Source organism: Mobula birostris, chromosome 18 (assembly GCF_030028105.1).
Source record: "Mobula birostris isolate sMobBir1 chromosome 18, sMobBir1.hap1, whole genome shotgun sequence".
In the NCBI taxonomy this organism is placed as follows: Eukaryota; Metazoa; Chordata; class Chondrichthyes; order Myliobatiformes; family Myliobatidae; genus Mobula; species Mobula birostris.
Genome location: NC_092387.1, coordinates 32260193 through 32279059, shown reverse-complemented (window position 1 = coordinate 32279059; position 18867 = coordinate 32260193). Strand labels below are relative to the sequence as shown.

Below are 18867 nucleotides of genomic sequence, written 5' to 3'. Positions count from 1 at the left end.
TTTCCAGCATCTGCAGATTTTCTTGAGTTTATGACATCCTTTTTTTGCCTGTCTGAGTTCACAAACAAAACTAAAGACAACTCAGACTAGCATTTTAAACACACACACTGTTAGCATTCACAAGTGAGAGGGGAGAGAAAATAAAACCTATTCCAATAAAGAAATTAACCGTCATTTACGGTTAGCTGTATTCTGGCCCGCATTTTACACTCGTCCTCAGAATCAGAATCAAGTTTAATATCACTGGCATATGTTGTGAAATTTGATATCTTTGCAGCAACAGTACAATGCAACATACTGTAATAATAGAAAAACAACTGTGACTTCAATAAAAACTATGTTTTTATTAAATAGTTAAATATGCAGTGCAAAAATAGAAATAAAAAGGTAGTGAGGTAGTGTTCATGGGTTCAATGTCCATTCAGAAATCGGATGGCAGAGGGGAAGAAGTTGTTACTGAATTGCTGAGTATGTGTCTTCATGCTTCTGTACCTCCTTCTTGATGGTAGCAATGAGAACAAGGCATGCCCCAGGTGATGGGGCCCTTAATGGTGGACACCGCATTCCTGAGGCATCGCTCCTCGAAGATGTCCTGGATACTACAGAGGTTGCTCATGATGGAGCTGACTGAGTTCACAGCTCTCTGCAGCTTATTTCGATCCTGTGCAGTGCCCCCACCCCAATACCAGACTGTGATGCAGACAGTTAAAATGCTGTCCTTGGATTCTTCAGTCAGGTGAATGGGCTACAGCATGAAATAAACAAGTTCAGGAATATCACCCTCAGACAGGATGAGATAGATTATGGTGGAGTATGAAATTGTGGGAATAATATTAATGGATTAGTAATTCAGGGAGTAGAAATCGCAATCGCTTCATCAGTTTGAGAACATAACTTCAGTTTAGAAGTAAGTCCGGAAAATGAAATCTTGGACTAAATCAACTGCAGATTCTGTAAATCTGAAGAATAAACAGAAATACTGGAAACACTCAGCAGGTAGGGCAGCATCTGTGGAGAGAAAAACAGATAATGTTACAGGTCTGAGATCTCTCAGCAGAGCTGACTCACTCATTTGAGTCGAGCAACTCCTTATCTGTCAGGACTACGTGTGAATCAATCTTACTCCAACATGTTTGGCTTTTGTTTTTCTGCTGAAATGTTATGGGATGCCAGCTGTCATTATGCATTGCAGTGGTACAATGTGATACATCACGAAATGCAAGAGCAACATGCTTGCATAATACTAGCCAATTTTGCCAACTATACCCTAAACTTGAGAGTGAATAGTTTAACTGAATCACCAACATGAACTAGGAAGCACAAAACCTGTTTCATCACCACAGAATTCACTTCTCAAGGGTTTATGTGTCAGATGATTACAGAGATTACTGAAAGGAAAAACAACTGGTTGGGAGTTGGGAGCAGCAGCTGTGGAAAACAGTGTCGTCTATCTTATCTCCATTAGCAACCCTTAATCCAGAGTAAAACATTTCTCTGCCTTCCCTCCATCCTTTCTCTCAGTATGGATTAGGGTGACGATCCTGTGTGAAACTCTCACTCTACTTTTGTTCTTCTTTTTACTGCATTGACAGAGCACCAGATTTCCAGGATTTCAGTACAGGGTCTAGGGCACTAAAACAGCCCATCAAGTCCAATTAGTCAAATCCACTCTTTATGCTTTACCCAATCCAATTATCTCTGTTATTTCGCCATATTCTCTCCTTTTCACTTTGGGGATTAATCCCCAGCAAACAAGTGTCAGTTTGATAAGTACCTGATGGTCAGCATAGATGGAGTGGGTTGAAGGGCCTGTTACTGAATTGCATGACTCTATGACTCTTCTCTACATCCATATGATATGTGCCAACCACTCACTGTAGATAGAAATTCCTTCTGAATACAGAGAGACCTTGAAGTGTTACAGACTAAGTGAACTAGAGATTGTAAATGGGGAAGAAAATGTGAGATCCTCATCTTCCTTGAAAAACATGGAGACCTTTTGTCTAAATGGTGAGGGATTGAAAATTCTGATGAAAGGCCTTTGGCTTAATATATTAGCTCTGATTCTCATCCCACAGATGCTGCCTAACCTGTTAAGTGTTTTAAGCATTAGCTAGCATCTGAAGTTTTTTGACAGTTTTGAGAGGATATCTAGCATCTGAAGTTTTTTGACAGTTTTGAGAAATTTACGGAGTCATCTGGATAACCTCATAAATAGATCACTAAAAACCCAAGAATAACAAACATGAGGATGACCAACACCAGTTTGGTATGCATTACAAGATCTGAGTACAAGACATCCTGTTATAATTATAGGGGACCCTGGGAACTCTGTAGCTGCTCATAGATTCTGTCTCCCTACCTAAGAAAGGTTATATTTGTGATTGAGAGAATGCAGTAAATGTTCACCAGGTCAACATCTGGGATTTGGAAATAATCCCATGAGGAGGTATTCAGCAGAGGGGCCCATAGCCCTCAGAGTGTAGGAAAATGACAAGTGCACATTTTACCCTAGAATTATCATGGGGCTTTAAAAGATAGAAAGCTGGTTGTTTCCCAGTCTGGTGTTAATGGAACTAAGGATTACATTTTAAAATAAAGACTCGCTGACAGAAGGTGGGATTCTTTGGAATTCATCATCCAAGAGAGCTGTGGTAACTCAGTCACTAAGTATATTCAAGACCAATGGAACCAAGGGCTGAGGGGCTAGTGCGGGAAAGAGATGTTGAGGGAGAAGCTTGCACAATTTCCTTCAGTTCAAGTTTCCCCAGATCACAGTTCTCCCTGACCTTCTCTTGCTTTCTTCACATCTTGTGGCCATGGTGGATAATGGATGTATCCAAGATACTAAATCAGGGAACATGGAACAATACAACATAGGAATAGGACCTTTGGCCTATGATGTCATGCTGAACAAGTAAAACTAGTAATTAAACACCTAACTAAACTAATCCCTTCTGCTTACACATCTCCCCATTCAGTTCAGTCCAGTCTTTACATACTGATGTGCTGACTTAAGAACCTTTTAAATACCTCCACCACCATGCCTGGCAGCACATTCCCAGCACCCACCACGCTCTATGCAATAAAAATGCCCACACATCTCTCTTGAACTTAACCTCTCTCACCAGAAATGCATGTCCTCTCATGTTAAACATTGAATTGAACGATGTGAATGAACAATTACTGTATAGCTGCAAGCAACAGACTGAAACACACTGAGCAACAAAAATTTACGATAAAGTAACGTCGTGCAAAGTGTCCTGGTGGTCCTGGAACTGAATGCACGGTCGCTCATGGTCGAGTTTGAAAGCTGGGGAGGTGCAAGAAGCCAGCCAGAACTGTAGGGGTACAGAGACCTAGGGGTTGGTTGGACTGGTGAAAGTTAGACAAATGCGAAAGGGCTGTTTGATATCAGCATCTTACATAGAGATGAACAATTGAAAGAGGAGTGAGTCCTTTCCAGGGTGGACTCCCAATAGGTGTGAATGCATATAGAGGTGACAACTGCAAAGAACACGGACTGAGTCAAAAGGCACAGCGAGGCACTGGACAAAGCCTGTGGTAGTGCGAGTAAAATCGCCCACAGTTCTCTTACCTTTAGCGACAGAAAATAATCAATACGAGACATTTACTGACTTTGTGTCGCCTAACTTCGCTGCTGATAGTTCACTGATGTATCTGTCTGACCAGTACAAATTCACAATTTCAGATCCCAGTTTCAAGGCACATGGCAATTCCACTGACAGCTCACAATTTCAGCTCCCAGAGTGAGGACAAATATAGCAAGAATAATGTTAACAAAGAAAACCTTACACTTGTCTACCACTTTTATAGTTCAGGACAGCGCAAAGAATTGCTAATTTATTGCTCATTTCTAATTGTCTCTGAGAACTGAGTGGCAAAACATTCTCCTTTATCTCTGCAGTCCTGGGCAAAGGTATTCTTGCAGTGTTGTTACTCCGAGGTTTTACTGAACAATAAGAAACAAGTGCTGTGCTGAGCCCACTGCTGTACACTCTGCTCACACATGACTGCACAGCCAAACACCCGAGCAATCACATTGTCAAGTTCGCCACTGTCGCCAACAGTGGTGGGGCTCATCAGCAACAACAATGAGATGGCCTACAGAGAGGAAGTGAAAGAGCCCAAGGCCTGTTAACAGGCAAGTAACCTCTTTTTCAATGCCAACCAGACAAAGGAGAAGGTTATCAACTTCAGGAAAACCCACACCACTCACACCCCTCTTAATATCAGTGACACAGCAGTGCAAACTGCGAGCAGTTTCAGATTCTTGGGAGTACACAACTCGCACAACATCTCAAGGTCCCAAGCCACATTCTTCACAGTTAAGAAAGGTTATCGCACCTCTGCTGTCTGAGGAGGCTGAAGAGAGCTGGTCTCTGCACATGTACACTCACAATCTTCTACAGATGAAAGCATCCTAACCTGCTGCATTACAGTGAAGAGGAGAGCTCAACAACGGGTAGTTAAAACTGCCCAACACATCACTGGCACCAGCTTACCCACCATCAACTAAAGGTGCTCAGCAATTTCATGAAGAATTCCATCCACTCTGCATATGGACTATTTGTCCCTCTTCCCATCCAGAAAGAAGCTACACGGCATCTACACCAGGACAACTGGACTAAAAAATGGTTACTTTCCCCAAGTCATCAGGCTGATGAACACTCCAACCATTAACCCACCTCATCAAATTCCATCACCACTACATTCACATATCCATACAATCAGTCCATTTACTTGTACATTTTTAAGGTTTCCTGTTATAGTTATATTTATTGTGTGTTTCTTTAGTGTTTTTTATTATTGTTTTGTGTTCTTTATGCCTTTTTTTTTAATGCCGCACTGAATCTGGAGTAACAATCATTTCATTCTCCTTCACAGTCATGTACTGAAGAATGACAATGGGCAATCTTGAATCTTGAAGTTTGAAATATATTTCTAAGTTGGGATGGGCATGATTTGAGAAATTTACATTTGATGACATCACCAACCAAATGCCCTTGTCAATCTTTGTACTGGAGGTTGCTGGTTTTGCAATGTTGTTAAACAGGTTTTGACAGGTTTGCAACATGTAGCACTGTAAATGGCCCTCGCTATTGCTGCGGTTGAAATAAACAGTTAGAGTGATGGATGGCCGAAGATGTTGCTTATCATTGTGATACTTGACTGGTTTTTTGTTGGCAAACTGATTATTCAACCCCACAATCTTCACTTACACCTCATTGTTGGCATCAAGACTTTATAGAGTCAAGTGAGCTAGTCTCCACAGGATACTAAGCCCAATTTCATGTATGTACTGGTCATTATACTTCAGACGAAACAAGGCCCTGTAAAACCTTGACAGTGGGGCATCTACTGATGGTGACTTTGAAGGATGTGAGTTAGATTCTCACTTGTTGGAAATGGTCATTATTTCATACCTGTTGGCTATGAAATCTACTCATAAAAAAAGTTTATAATTCTAATTCCTGAGAAAGACTTGCCATGGGAGTTACATTACTACCTGGGGAGTTGCAAATGAAATTATGCAGTCATTGGATTTTATGACTGAGGGAAGATCATTAACGTAGCGGTTGGCATTGATTGATCCTGGAACATTGTCCTGAGGCAACTCTGTCCTTGACTATTGGTTAAGACTCCATCCAGTGGAGAAATTACAGTCTGATTCTCAGTTGACTTTTCATGTTGGCTATGTGATAAGTATAGAGACAGCAGCAAAGGGAACACACTCATTCTGCAAGGAAGTCTGAAGAGACCTTTTATTTTATCCTGAATAGGCAAAATTGGCCTCACTAAAAAGTCTCATCTGCGGGACAGACAATATAGTTTTATCTCAGCAGAATCAGAATCAGGTTTACTATCACTGGCATATGTTGTAAAACTTGTTACCTTTACAGCAGCAGTACAATGAAATACATGATAAATAAATACAGAGAAATAAACAAGTTACATTAAGTATATGTATGTTATTTACATAGTTAAATTTAAATAAATAGTGCAAAACAACAGAATCAAAAAGTAGTGAGATGGTCTTCATGGTTTCAATGTCCAATTAGAAATCGGATGGCAGAGGGGAAGAAGCTGTTCCTGAATTGCTGAGTGTGCGCCTTCAGGCTTCTGTACCTCGTTTCCACAGGTAACAATGTGAAGATGGTATGTCCTGGTGGGGATTGCTAACGATGGGTGCTGGCTTCCTAAGGGACTACTCCTTGAAGGTGTCTTGGATATGATGGAGGCTAGTACCCATCGCTGACTACTTTTACAAGTTTTCCATGGAGCTGACTACTTTAACAAGTTTCTGCAACTTACTTCAATCTTGTTCAGTAGACACCACCCCTACAAACCAGACGGTGATGCAGCTAGACAGATTGCTCTCCATGGTACATTTGTAGAAGTTTTCAAGTGTTTTAGTTGTCAAACCAAATCTCCTCAAATGCCTGATAAAATCTAGCAGCCATCTTGCCTTCTTTATAGCTGTATTAATATGTTGCATCCAGGTTAAGTCCTCAGATATTGGCAACCAGGAACTTGAAACTGCTTACTCTTTCCACTTCTGATCCCTTTATGAGAATTGGCTTGTGTTTCCTTAGCTTACCCTTTCTGAAGACCATAATCAACTCTTTGGTCTTGTTGAGTACAAGGTTGGTGCTACAAAAACCACTTAACTAACTGGTATATCTCCTGTACACCCTTTTGTTACCATCTGAAACTCTATCAACAACGGTTGTATCATCAGCAATTTTATAGATGGTATTTGAGCTATGCCCACACAGTATGGGTGTAGAGACAGAAGAGCAGTGGGCTAACCACGCATTCCTGCAGTGCGCCAGTGTTGATTGGCAGTGAGGTGGAGGTGTTATTTCCGATCTGCACAGATTGTGGTCTTCTAGTTAGGAAGTCGAGGATCCAGCTGCAGAGGAAGGTACAGAGGCCTAGGTCTGTAGCTTTTTGATCAGGACTGTAGGAATGGTGGTGTTAAATGCTGAGCTATAGACAGTAAACAGCATCCTGACATAGGTATTTTCACTGCAGTTCTTTCCACACTCCAATGAACAGATGCAACCTACACCAGAACTTGTTGTGGTGGTTCTGGCAGGGTGCACAAGACTGTATAACGTGCCCATACTATAATGTCAGGGAGTATGTCAGTCAGTTAGATACTTGCTGCAAGGACTGAGGGGACACTGAGGGCAACAGACCATATCTCAGACCTACTATGATGGAGTCTGAGCCACATGATTTCTCCAATACTGACACCAAAGTCTGGGTGCAAATGTGATAGAGAAAAGATTCTCAGAACCAAAATGTCTTATCCAACAATTCAGGATCCAGCCAAGATTCTGTAAACACCCAACACTCCAGCAGAAGTTCTAGAAAAAATCTTGACCCAATGCTGGATACAGTATGTGGAAAGCTCAGTTCATCTACAGATTCAGATGAGTTTTTTGTCATGTATCTCCTCAAGGGTTCTTCATGGACTAGTGGGGGCATGGAAGAAACATTGGATGGTTTCCACAGAAACAGGAAATATCAGAACATTAGGTTTCTGATCTTGAAGCTATTAAGATTCTCTACTGATAGAAGATGATGTGACCTGCTATGCAGACGCCCTCTTTGAAACATTATCACTGGTTGCAATTAAAGTTAGCAAACTTGCATTCTGCCCTGCAAAGAGGGATCATGGTTAGCACTCATGCTACAAAATAGAGTAGCAGCAGAAGCATCGGTTGCATAACACACCCCCAATCTGAGCAATGTAGCAGATGTTTGGCCAATTGACAGAAAGGGAAAAAGGACAACTGTTGTCAGAACTTGTAAGGTGAGAGGGTGGTTTAGGCTGTTTTCAATGCTGGAGTCCCCAAGGCTCACTCCTGTTCTCTCTCACTCAAGGCTCAAAACCAGCCACTGAAGCGGAACCAGCAACAGTATTGATCCACCTGATCATAAACCCAGTCTGTGGGCAATGCCAACCAGCAGGATCCAATTGCACCAACCCGGTGTGTTGGAGTCTCTGTCGCTAAGCTGGAAAATATCAGAAGGCAGCTCTCATTCTGTTGAAACACCAGAGATACTCTGTGTCTATTCTGGTACTAGCCAATTAAAGAATAGTGTTTACAAGAGATCTGGTTGCACAGTGCATTGTAGCAACATACCTAATTGCTGCACTGCTGAGATAAAGATTTAATTCTCAGCACTGCTGAGTTCCTTGGAGCAGCCACCCTGCTATGATGAGATTTAAACAGTGATCAAACTCATCGCCCTGAGGGCCAGTTTCATAAATTGAAAGGAGGCTCATCCATGGACAGTTCTTACATGCCTCCCAAGGGCTGCCTCAGAACAGCAGCAGCAGAAATCAAGAAACAAGTTGTTATGGCTAATTCTGGTTATCCAGATCCCATGCAATATCATTGTCAGCACTGGGGCTTGCTGGAAGGTAGCTGAGTGTCTGATTAAACGGAAAGTACTGCCACTTGGATTCAGAAATAATAGGTACATTAAGGTTTGGACTTGTCAAGATTAGAGGTAAAAGGAGAATATAATCTGTCAGGTAACGACTGGTTTGCATGGATGTGTAGAATGGGAGTGTGTTGAAGGAGAGGACAAAGAAAATCCTGGAAACCTTCACCATCTAAAGGTGTGGGAATAGTTTGGTTTAATCTTAGAAGAATGATTAGCTAAGTAGCATCCTGATCCTTAATAATCTCAGAATTGTGTACTCACTCAATAATTTGCCAAGGATTACATGAGTTTATCAATTTCCTCCAAATCACTGCTGCCTCTGTTCATTTTGTTGCTAATCATGTTTTTGTACACCCTATGGAAAGCTATTTTCAGGGTGAAAAAGCAATTTGGATTGAGGTTGGAGATAGAATCAGATGCACATCAGCTCTGGCAGAGTTTGTAGGGCATTACTTTCTTCAAAGCAAGACCTAACATCATGAAAATATATAATGCATTCTTTGAAAAGGGAAAATAAGACTACACCTGTGTGAATCCCTGCAGAATCTGATTATCCTGTGATCTCTGCCTCGGAGGCCGACATCAGAACATCTTTCAAGAGGGTAAACCCTCATAAGGCATCAGGCCTTAATAGTGTACCTGGTGGGACTCCAAAAACCTGTACCAACCAACTGGTGAGAGTGTTTAAGGACATCTCCACTCTCTCTCTGCTGTATTTAGAGGTTCCCAACTGCTTCAAAAGGGTGACAACCATAAAAGTGCCCAAGAAGAGCAGGATGAGATACCTCAAGAGCTATTGTCCAGTGGCAGTCATATCAAATGTGATGATGTGCTTTAAGAGGTCGTCATGGCCAGAGTTAACTCCGGCCTAATCAAGCACCTGGACCCTCTGCAATTTGCCTATTGCCGCAATAAATCTACAGATGATACAATCTCACTGGCTCTCCACTCGGCCTTGGATCACCTGGACAACCACAATACCTACGACAGGCTATTTATTGACTACAGATCAGTGTTGAACACAATCATACCCTCAGTTTTAATTCACAAGCTCCACCACCTGGGCCTCTGTACCTGCCTCTGCAACTAGATCCTTGACTTCTTCATAGAGAGACAACAGTCTGTGTGGATTGGAAATAAGATCTCCTCATCATTGACAATCAACACTGGCGCATCTCAAGAATATGTGCTTAGCCCACTGCTCTACTCTCTCTACACCCATGTGGCTAGGCACAGCTTAAACACCACCTATAAATTTGCCAATGACACAAATATAGTTGGCAGAATTTCAGGTGGTGATGAGGCAGCGTACAAGAGCAAGATCGATCAGCTGGTTGAGTGGTGCCACAGCAAAAACCTTGCACTCAACACCAGCAATATCAAGGAATTGACTGCAGACATCAGGAAGGGGAAGGTAGGGGAATAATCTCTCCTCGAGAGATCAGAAGTGGAAAAGGTGAGCAGTTTCATGTTCCTGGGTATCAACATCTCTGAGGATCTATCCTGAGCTGAACTTTTTGATGTAGTTATAAAGAAAGCATTGCAGTGGTTATATTTCATTAGAGTTTGAGGATACTTTGTATGTTACTAAAGACACTCGTAAATTTCTACCGATGTACCATGGAGAGCATTCTAACTGGTTGCTTCGCTGTCTGATATGGAGGGGCCATTGCACATGATTGGAAAAAGCTGCAGAAAGCTGTAAACTCTGCCAGCTCCATCAGGGCATGTTCAAAAAGGTGCCATTCACCATTAAGGACCCCTGTCACCCAGGTGACACTTTCTTGTCGTTGCTACCATCAAGGAGGGGGTACAAGAGCTTGAAGGTTTTACCTCTCCACCAGCAGCCTTTGCCTTTTTGCCTTCAGATTTCTGAATGGACAATAAACCTCAGCATTTTTTTTCTTTTTTTACACGATTTATTTAATTTTCTTTTTTATATATACTTCTTGTAATCTATAGCTTTTATTATATATTGCAATGTACTGCTGCAACAACGCAACAAATTTCATGACATATGCCAGTGATACTAAACCCAATTCTGATTCATGCTCTACCTCATACAATGATGCTTACCCATCAGCCCTGAAAATGAAATACCCCAGATAGCTCTTTTCATAGCTTCAATCCTCCCTAAATCTATAACTTTTTTCAGACCGACAACCCTGAGGTATCTACATTTTTTCTTCTTTTTGCCGTATTGCCTTATAGTTTCTAGTTCAACCTCCAATTTATATGATAGCATTCTTGCGAAGTTATGTGAAAAATACTAGAAAAATATGTGATTTGTTAATATTATTAAGACACTAAATTATACATTTTGAATATTTTCTATGTTGTCTAAGAATTAGTATATTGATATATTTGTCACAACCACGGATTCAGCAGTACAGCAGATACGCCAATTGCGCTCATGAATATACACGTGTTATTATTATTTCATTGTGATAGTATTTAACTCCATTCTTTTTGTTATAGCACTTGTCGAGACTTGAGCAAAGCATGACAACGTTCTGCTGCCTGCTTGCATTCGGCCTTACTTGAGAAATTGGACTGTTGAGTCAACTGATTCTGAAGACCAGCAGTATTAATATTAATATTATTAATATTTTGGGCAATATTTTGAAAAGTAAAGACATTTAATTGTCACCTATAACTTATACCATCTTCTATTAGATTAAGAACTTCCCTAAGCTTACTTTTCTTTATAAAAAATTGCAGGATGTTGGTATCATTGGCAAGGGTAGATTTAATATCAGTTCCCAAATACCACTGAATAGTTGGGTGTAAGCCACCTTCTTCTGGTGAAAGCAGTCCTAAAACAATATTAGGTAGACATTCTTAGACCCAGCAATAGTGAAGGAACAGTAGCATATTTCTGCAGCAGGATACTTGCAGTGCACTGCCTCTGTAGCTGTTAGACTTTATTCTGCATCTGTAATTGTTTTACTTTGCACTACCTCGATGCACTGTGTAATGAATTGATCTGTATGAACAGTATGCAAGATAACCTTGCTATATTTGACAAAGACGTGTAACAACAATGAACTAATTCCAATATCAAGACGTGTCATGGGGTGGGGGCTCTCTGCATGTTGTTTCATTCTTCAAGTTGGTGGAGGGAGTGGACATATATTTGAAACTTCTAGATTTTTAATGTATTTAATGCTTTAGTGTGACAAAATGGAACCTACATAATTCCAGAGTGCTTTGCTATATGCTATGTGTATATGTGACAGGAAACATGTAATGTTCTGATCATTGTTTGGTGTGTAACTAAGGGAAATTCGGTACATTGAGTGGCTCTGAATAAAAGCACTACAGCTGCTAAGTGAAGGTCAAAGATAACAGCCAAAGAGTAGCCTGACAGCTTATATAAAAAAAAATGAACTTTGTAGGCTGTAAAACAGAAGCCACCTGCCATCCATTTGAGGAATAGTTGGTGGTCTTCTCCTTGCAAGTAATAAGCATGCTTATAAACAGATCCACTCTCTGTGTTTTTCTTTGGCTCTTTGTCATAAAGAGTTGTGTCCTGAGTCCCTTCCTGTACTTCCTTTACACCCATGACTGTGCTGCCACACAGAGGTCAAATTTGCAGATTACATAACATTGATCAGCCTTATTTCTAGCAGTGACAAGACAGCCTACAGCCTACACAGTGGTGCCAAGATAACAACCTCTCCCTCAATATCCAAAGAACAAAAGAGCTGATCATGGATTACAGGAGGAATAGAGACAGGCTCACAGCTGGTGGGACTGTAGTTCAAAGGGTGAATAATTTCAAGTTCCTCAATATACACATCACCGAAGATCTCACTTGGACTGTATACACCAGCTGTGTGGCAAAAAAAGCGCAACAGTGTCCCTTCCACCTCAGACGACTGAAAAAGTTCGGCATGCGCCCCCACATCCTCAAGAACTTCTATAGGGGCACCATTGAGAGCATCCTGACTGGCTGTATCACCACCTAGTACAGGAACTACACCAATCATGATCGCTGGAGCACTGCAGAGAGTGGTACAGACAGCCCAGTGCATCTGTGGATATGAACTTCGCTCCATTGAGGACATTTACAGCAGCAGGTGCAGAAAGAAGGCCTGGATGATCATCGGGGACACCATTCACCCCAACCACAAACCGTCTCAGCAGCTTACAAATTCATATGTCTGTACATAGTGACGGAGTCATGACACAAAGATTTTTACTCCCTCACATTGTGGGATGGATGTAAGTTTAAATAAATTCGATTCAATTCAATAAGGCCTAGCAAAAGGTACATGACAAGGGATAGAGGTCATGGGCTGTGAGGGAAGTCTTGACAACTTGCTCCAGTGTAATTTGTAGATATCAGATGTCGTCGCCATGGTGGTCAGTATTGGAAAGATTTAAAGTTTGTATAGTTGATCACATGCCAACCAAGTTAGAATCTTTCTCTTAGAGAATATTGAGTTTCTTTGATGTCATAGTTCTAGTTGGAAACAATTTCATCACCATCCTGACATGTCCCCTGATGACAGTGGAATCGTTTAGGGATGTCTGTGGCAAAGTCACTAACTGCAAGATATCCAGCCTGTGACTTACTCTAGTAGCTGTGGCTAGTTAAAGTTCATAATGTTATTACAGTAAAGAAGGCAGCTATTCAACTATTGAGGTTTACTTCTGGTCAATGGTAACTTCAGGATGTTGGTAGATGATAATGCTGTTGAACATAAAGTGAAGTCAAGCATCCTGTTGCAATGGTGCATTCTCTCCCCATTGGATTCCTGTTGATTGGTTTAATATGCGTAAATAGAACTGCGCAGAAACAACTAAGCATGCGTTCCAATTCGATGAAAATCCAGAAAAGATTGGTTAAGATAACTAACAATGCTAACTTTCCATTGATTACGTGTATTTAAATAGGAAATAGATTTGAACCAATTGATATGCATAACCTGTAGGGCAGAAAAATACCAAAATCCAAAGCTTAAAAGCTACTTCTCACACAAAATCCTTACCTATAACAAATCTGGTCCTTGTTATGAAAATTGGCAGCCATCTTGGACAGCAACATCCCCTCCAAAGCTTCAGTCCATTGCAGAGTTTTCATTGCTAATTAGAAATATTCTAACACCAAACTTCGTTATTTTATAGCCATTTTGTAACTCATAACTAATATATAGCAGCATAAACATTGATCCACACCTCGGACTATAAATTGTCTTGTACTCACCTCCAAATAGGACATTACTGCTTTACTGGAGTTCCAATAATCATGTATGATGAAGTGCATGAGCCTGAATTCTATCAGCTATTCAGCTTTTATTTTATGCTCGTAGTGTTACTAAAGGATATGTTGCATTAACATTTATCATTTTTGCATATTTTGGATTGGAGTGAGAAAGAATGAATTGTTGTTGGAAATGATAAATGACAGGAAGATATAATGATCTGCAATAAGTTAGAAGCTCTGGCGTTAAATATTATCAAACAACATTATACATAAGATCGATGTCCTTAATATTAAATATTTTAATGAAACAAGTTACTTTTTCCAAACCTCACTACAAATCTCTAGTTAGATTACTGTAGTTAACTATTGGGGCACCACTGAGAAGGCAACATATTTCTGATGATTATTTCTGTGTTGGAAACATACACAGCATTGAAAGGATCACAAAACTCCTGATTTATTGGGAACTTCATTAAACAAGAAAGAAATTTGAGATGGAGCTCTTAAGTAAGAAAGCTGCAATTATATTGATGGAATTATATTACAGGCCTCCCAATAGTCACTGAGAGATGGAGAAACGGTTTTGAAGATGGGTTATGGAAATGTACAGAAATAACAGAGTTGTCATGAAGGGGGACATTAAATTTCCCAGTATCAAATGGAACTTCCTTAGTAGAGTTATTTTCATTGTATCCAAGAGCAATTCTTGAAACAACTTGTGGAGAGCCCAACTAGAGGAGAAAACATAGTGGATCTGGTTTTTAGAAATGAGCCAGGCTCGGAGACAGACCTGTAGCAGTAGCACATTCATTCACTGTGATGAAATGCTTTGAGAGGTTGGTGATGAAACAAACCTCCCCTGCCTGAGAAATGACTTGCGCCCACTCCAATTTGCCTACTCTCACAACAGGTCACAGCAGAGTTGGTTTTTCACTCAACTCTGGAAAAAATGGATAGTGAAGATGAATATATTAGGATGCTCTTTATCAACTACAGATCTGCATTTAATACTATTATCCCCTCAAAAATAATCAATAATCTCCAAGACCTAGGCCTCAATACCTCCTTGTGCAATTGGATCCTCATTTTCCTCACTTGCAGACCCCAGTCAATTTGAATCAGTAATAATCTCATTCAAAATCTCCATCAGCACAGGAGCATCACAAGGCCGTGTGCTTAGCCTACTCTGTTCTACTCACTTTATACTTATGACTGTGAGGCTATGTACAGCTCCACTCCCATATCACAGTTTGCTGACAATACTCCTGTCATTGGTCAAATCAAAGGTGGTGACAAATCAGCATATAGGAGGGAGATTAAAAATCTGGCAGCGTTGTGCTGGAACAACAACATCTCACTCAATATCAGCAAGACCAAAGAGCTGGTTATTGACTTTAGGAGAGGGAAACCAGAGGTCCATGAGCCAATCCTCACTGGCTATCAGAGGCGGAGAGGGTCAGCAACTTTAAGTTCCTCAGTGTTACTATTTCAGAGGATCTGTCCTGGATCCAACACAGAGGTGGCATAACAAAGAAAGCATGGCAGTACCTCTACTTTCTTAGAAACTTGGGAAGATATAGCATGTCATCTAAAGCTTTGATAAATATCTATAGATATGTGGGAGAGGGTGTATTGACTGATTGCTTTATGTCCTGGTATGGAAACACCAATCCCCTTGAACTGGAAAGCCAACAAAAATTAATGGATATGGCCCAGTCCATCATGGGTAAAGACCTCACAACCATTGAGTCCATCATGGGTAAAGACCTCACAACCATTGAGTGCCGTTGCAGGAAAAAGGCATCCATCGTCAAGGACGCCCACCCGCTGCTGCCATTAGGCAAAAAATACAGGAGCCTCAGGACCCATACCACCAGGTTCAGGACCAGATATTAGCCCTTAGCCATCAGGCTCTTGAACCAATGGGGATAACCATTCAAACTCACTCACCCTGTCACTGAACTGTTCCCACAAATATGGTCTCTCTTTCAAGGACTCCTCATCTCATGTTTTCAATACTTATTACTTATTACTGTTCTATTTTGTATTTGTCCTGCTTGTTGCCTTTTGCACACTGGTTGTTTGTCTGTCCTGTCGGGTGCGGTCTTTCATTGATTCGACTATGTTACTTAGATTTTCTTTGAACTTTGATAGCGGGTGAATATTTTGGGAAAACTGACCAAATCTCATTATGTTTAAGATGGTTATAAGGATAAAATCAGATCTAGCAGGAAGGTACCAAATTCAGGGAGGTTAATTTTTGACAGGGTAAAAGTGGAGCTAAGAGGTCTTGATTGGGAGCAGCTGCAGCTGGGCAGGTCCACATCTGACATGTGGGAGCTATTTAAAGACCAGCTGATCAGACTTCGGGGTCAATATATTTTGGCAAGGAGTAAAGACAAGGGAACCCTTGATGACCCAAGAGATCCTAAATTTAGTCAGGAAGGAAAAAGACATACATATTGTTTAGGAAGCTAAAATGAGACCAGGCCCTTGTAGGATATAAAGATCATAAGAAGGTGCTCAAGCAGGCCAAAAGAAGCCATGAAATGTCCTTGGTGACACCAATGTCCACTTTCCTCACCCCAATGTCCAGTCCCCTCACACCCAACAACCAGTTCTCTTGCACTCACCATCCACCTCACCCCAATGTCCGCTCTCCTCACCCCAATGTCCAGTCCTCTCACACCCACCATTCACCTCACTCCAATGTCCACTCTCCTCACTGCAAGGCCCAGTCCTCTCACACCTAATATCCAGTCTCCTCACCCCAATGTCCAGGGCTCTCACACTCACCATCCACCTCGCTCCAACATCCCATCTTCTCACACTCAATGTCCAGTCTCCTCACCCCAGTTTCCAGTCCTCTCACCCCAATGTCCAGACCTCTCACCCCAATGTCCAGACCTCTCACACCCAATGTCCAGTCCTCTCACACTCACCATCCACCTCATTCCAACATTCCTTCTTCTCACACCCAATGTCCAGTCCTCTCACACTCAACATCCAGTCCTCTCACACTCAACATCTCGACCTCTCACACACACCATCCACCTCACCCCAACATCCAGTCCTCTCACATCCAACATCCAGTCTCCTTACCCCAAAGTTCAGTCATCTGTTACTTTAGGAGATGTAATAGCGATGCTATTACAGCTCGGGGCATTCTGCATTCAGCTGCTGCTCCGTAAGGAGTCTCTGTACGTCCACTCCGTAAAATACATGGGCATTCCCAAGGTGCTCCGGCCCCAAAGATGTATTGGTCATTGTAAACTGTCCCATGATTGGATTAAGGTTTATCGAATTTGCCGGAGGTTGACGGGGTAGTGTGGCTCAAAGGGCCAAGGGGTTTACTCCATGCTATAATTCTAAAATAAAAAAATTAAACTCTTTATGCAAATGATGCACTTTGATGTGGATTTATTGTTATGATAGAGGAAATATTACATGCAATTTGTTTACAAAAACATCTCACAGTCAGTAATGCATTGATGAATGATCATTCATTTCCTGGTTTTCTTCAAATAATACAATGGAATCTGTGCTGCTCTCTTTGCGTGTGAAGCAGGAAGTACACAATTCATCAGTAAGCCAAACTCCACTCAAATGAACATGGGAGTCAGGATGTAGTGTCCAAGCTCCAGATGCTCTATTTGGGCAGCACACACACAAACAATTGAGTAAGAGTAAAACCGAGAACGAACCAGAAAACTACCGACAGTACTTAATACAGCAAGCTTATGACAATTAAGTCAGACATTCATAAGAAATTAGGAATATATGAAGCTAGACTTAAATGTAAAATATTCAAAATCGTTAACAACATGTGTAAGCAAAGTTTTAAAGTAATGCAGCAGATTAATATCATATATGTATTCATTAAATTACCAAGGCTTGTCAAACACTATACCGATAATTGGGAATAAACTTTTACGTAATATTAACACAAAATATTGCTCAGGTAGCGTTCTCCTTTATGAACTAAAACATGGCTTAAAGGCAATGATTTATCATGGCACAAACAAAGAAAAGACAATGTAGGACTGTGTAAATGTGCTTCAGTCTGGCTGAAAAACCCTGCCAAAGCCAAATAGCTGCTCTCCTCATGTTGTCCAACTGGTGTTCGAATTTAAAGGCAATGAGTCATCAGAATAAAAGTCAGCAGGGCTTTTACTTCAAAGTAAAAGCCTGAGAACTCCTTGCCTGGCATCTATAAAGATGTCACAAATAATTAATTGAATGGGTTATAAAGTCCAGTCTTACTTCTTCAGAAGGAGAACAATCTCAGACGCAGACCTGAAGAACTTTTTTGCTTGATGCTTGCTTTGTCACCTTGAGCTCTACTTTGTGAACTCCCCCATTTTCACTTGGAAAGGTGTGCATTTCTAATGCCATGGGCCAGTCATTTCAGGCTACTCTGCTATCCATCGGAAGCACAACATCACCTTATTCAATGTTAGAGCATGACTTTTCCCATTTCTGACAACAACTTGCAGTGTTTGCAGATATTCTTGTTTCCATTGCCTCCAGAATTAGACCATAGACCATAAGACATAATAGGCCATCTGGCACATCGAGTCTGCTCCGCCATTTAATCATGGCTGATCCTTTTATCCCTCCTCCTCAAGCCCAGTTCTCGGCCTTCTTCCCATAACCTTTGAGGCCATGTCCAATCAAGAACCTATCAATCTCTGCCTTAAGTAAACCCAACGACCTGACCTCTACAGCTGCATGTGACAACAAATTCCACGAATTCACCATTGGCTAAAAAAATTTCTCTGCATCTCTGTTTTGAAAGAGAGCCCCACTATCCTGAGGCTATGCCTTCTTGTCCTAGATTCTCCACTATGGGAAACATCCTTTCCACATCTACTCTATCTAGGCCTTTCAAAATTCGAAAGATTTCAACGAGATCCCCCCCCCCCCCACCATCCTTTTGAATTTCAGTGAATACAGACCCAGAACCATCAAATGTTCCTCTTATGATAGCCCTTTCATTCCTGGAATCATCCTTGTGAGCCTCCTCTGGATCCTCTCCAATGCCAGCACATCTTTTCTAAGATGAGGGGCCCAAAACTGTTCACAATACTCAAGGTGATGCCTCACCAGTGCCTTATAAAGCCTCAGCATCACATTCTTGCTCTTGTATTCTAGACCTCTTGAAATGA

General features: G+C 41.2%; 1 long non-coding RNA gene across 1 annotated transcript in view; it reads right to left on the bottom strand.

Moving 5' to 3' along the window:
• Positions 1–366: 366 nt before the first annotated feature.
• LOC140212032 (uncharacterized) overlaps positions 367–18867 on the bottom strand; it is a 34298-nt gene continuing 15797 nt past the window's right edge. Inside the window, exon 3 of the long non-coding RNA XR_011889626.1 lies at positions 367–1008. This is a non-coding gene — a long non-coding RNA (uncharacterized lncRNA). The remainder of the gene's footprint in view (positions 1009–18867) is intronic.